The sequence below is a fragment of the Mandrillus leucophaeus genome, unplaced genomic scaffold, assembly GCF_000951045.1.
Source record: "Mandrillus leucophaeus isolate KB7577 unplaced genomic scaffold, Mleu.le_1.0 Scaffold2217, whole genome shotgun sequence".
Lineage (NCBI taxonomy): Eukaryota > Metazoa > Chordata > Mammalia > Primates > Cercopithecidae > Mandrillus > Mandrillus leucophaeus.
Genome location: NW_012102274.1, coordinates 17,196 through 20,348, shown reverse-complemented (window position 1 = coordinate 20,348; position 3,153 = coordinate 17,196). Strand labels below are relative to the sequence as shown.

The following is a 3,153-nucleotide window of genomic DNA, read 5'->3' as shown; positions in this document are numbered from 1 at the left end:
TGAACATTTTCAATCGTCTGTATCTTATGGTTACTCTAAATCAAATGAGTTCCCACTGCAAGATACTTACATCAGGTAAAAAACAAATTTTGTTCTTCAATATTATCTTTGGATTTGTACAGTTTAGAAAATAAGTCTGTACAATGTCTTTAAATGTCAAATAAACACACAGAATAAATATATTATCTTCATGTCTCCTGCACATTTCAGTTAAGCCTCTTTCATGTCTAACCAAGGCAAGTACCTAGTACTGATACTCACAAAGCTACATTATTTATAGTATAATTAAATTAAGATCATTGTTGTGATAAAGATGTAACAGAGACAAATAATTCAAAAAATGTTTAAAATTCATTATTCCCAAGTCTGAGCGTGTGTCCTCCAGTGCTGGAAGGTCTTACGTATCAATTAAAGCAATGATTATGTTTTTCACGTTTACATTCTGGTATAACTCAGCACAGGCCCGAAGAAAAGGATTCAAAGTCTGGAGGTGAAATTCATCAGGGAAAACCTGAAAATCAAATGATCAATACAAGTAAAAGTATTTCACATAATATTCTAAACTCACATATGGTAAAGTTCACATTTGTGGGAAAAAACACTGTAATCTTATACAACTAAATTCAAACACATTACTTCTGAACCTCTCTACTAAACACAAGCTCAGACAGAAATATTCCAATACACAAAGTGCACCTACAATTAAACTAAAGCTAGGGAGACTGAGAAAACTCACATGACTCATTCCTATAGTTTGGAGGAAAACAAACCACATTGATACAAAGACCAAGTTATAAGTCAGAAACAGAAAATCCTGTTTTTAAATTATTTTTAGAAGAAGCAAGATTACACGAAAAAAAAGAAGCATTAAAAAAAGATTTTAATTTTTTATAGAAATGACATCTTGCTATTTGCCCAGGCTGGTTTTGAACTCCTGGCCTCAAGAGATCCTCCCACCTTGAACTCCCAAAGTGCTGGGATTACAGGTGTGAGTCACTACACCCAGCAAGGAAAGTTCTTTATTCAGGAAAGCTTATTTCCTATTCCATCAAAATGTTTTCAAAACAATTAAATTGAATGAAAGATAAAATAGGTCCTTAAAAAATGAAATAAATGTTCCCACCTACCTGAATAATACACTCCATGAGCTATTCTTGAGCCAAAGAATCCCTACAGTTTACAACTTGCTCCAATATGCCAGTCAAAACAATCTAAAAGAGAAAAAAAACACACGTAGTGGTTAAAATCTGTTTTCAAAATCTTAAACTAGTCACACATTTGAACTACTAACTTGAACATCGTATTTGAGATTTTTATTACCAAGACTTCACTTCTAAACTTTAAAAGCTATTTTCTTTTTGAGACAAGGTCTTGTTCTGTTGCCCAGGCTGGAGTGCAGCGGGACACTCTCCACTCAAAGCAACGTCCACCTCCTGGGCTCAAGCCATCCTCCCGCCTCAAGCCTCCTGAGTAGCTGGGACTACAGGTACATTCCGCCATGCCCAGCTAATTTTGGTAATTTTTGTAGAGATGGGGTCTTCCTATAGTGCCCAGGCTTGTCTCAAACTCCTGGACTCAAGTGATCCATCTGCCTTTGCCTCTCAAAAGTGAGCTTTTTTCTTCATGGCTTGTGCATTTTTGTGTATCCTCAGAAATCTTTGTCTAATCCTAGGTCATAAAGATTTCCTCTGTGTTTTCTTCTAACAGTTTTAGGTTCTATATTTAGGTCTCGGATAGATTTTGTTTTTTCTGTACGGTATAAGGGATGAGGGTCAAGGTTCAGGGTTTTTTGTTGTTTGCATACAAACATCCAATTGTTCCAGAATCACTTGCTGAAAAGGTGGCCTTTGTACTTTTATCAAAAATAACTGATCATAAATATCTGGGTCTATTTTGGATTGTCTAGTCAGAGATGGGTAAATTGAGCTGCTGCTTGTTTTTACAAATAAAGTTTTACTGGAACACGGCCATGCCCGTTCACTTCCATATTGTCTGTGGCTGCTTTTGCACCATATCTGCAGTGTTAGTAGTTGTAGACCAGCGGTGTCCAATCGTTTGGCTTGAAGAAGAATTAGAAGAAGAATTGTCTTGGGCCACACATAAAATACACTAATAATAGCTGCTGAGCTTTAAAAAAAAAAAAACAAAACCGAAAAATCTCATGTTTTAAAGTTTTCAAACTTGTGTTGGGCCACGTTCCAAGCTGCCCTGGGCCGCAGGTTGGATAAGCTTGTTGTACAGCATACGTCTTGCAAAGCCAAAAACCATTTATTGTCTGATCCCTCACAGGTAAAGTTTGCCATTCCCTGTTTTATTCTCCTCCACTGATTTGTGTATCTATCCTTTTCACCAATACCACACAGGCTCTCACTGTAGCTTTAGAGTAAATCATGAATTCGGGTTGTTTGGGTCTTTCAACTTGGTTCTTCCTTTTCAAATTTGTTGTAGCTGTTCCAGGTTCTTTGTTTCTTCATATAAACTTTAGAATCAACTTCTTAATTTCTACAAAAGTCTGCTGGGATTTTGACTGAGATTACATCGGATCTATAGATCAATTTTTTAAAAAATGCTATCTTGACAATATTCAGTCTTCCAATCCACAAACATTGCATATATATCTTTCTGTTTATTTAAGTCTTCTTTAGTAAAAATTATTTTAAGATTTTTTCAAAGTAACAAAAATATTGTAATTTTAAAAATCAGATTTCATTTTATCTCAGAACATAAGAAGAGGTAACAAAAAGATATAAACCTGTTTGTAACGTTCCACATTTATGCCTTCAAACTGACTGAGGCGCACCAAATTTGTTTCCATTAAAATTCTCAGTTCTTGTCATTCTCGTTCTCCTTTTTTCTCTATCTCGGCTATGTCCCTGATGCTGCATTCGCACCCAGAGCTTGTTCATTTCTGCAATGTTGAGCAGTACAAACTCCATGGAATCACTGGTATCGCCAATTGTTTCTTCACTGCAGAGAAACAGAAAGGTCTTTACACAGTATTTACAGAACCAACTTACTACCATCCCTCTCCTTTGTGCATTTCTTATCTCTGTAGTACATCGATGCTTTTCAAAAAACCACTTTCGACTTCATGGGCTTAGTGTTAAATTTCAAAGGGAACAAACTCTAGGGAAGAAAGTACCTGGAGAGGAC

The 3,153-nt window shown here is 35.9% G+C and overlaps 1 pseudogene; it reads right to left on the bottom strand.

Annotated features, from left to right (window-relative positions):
• Nucleotides 1-397: 397 nt before the first annotated feature.
• The window catches only part of LOC105540556, a 12,907-nt pseudogene continuing 10,151 nt past the window's right edge, over nt 398-3,153 (bottom strand).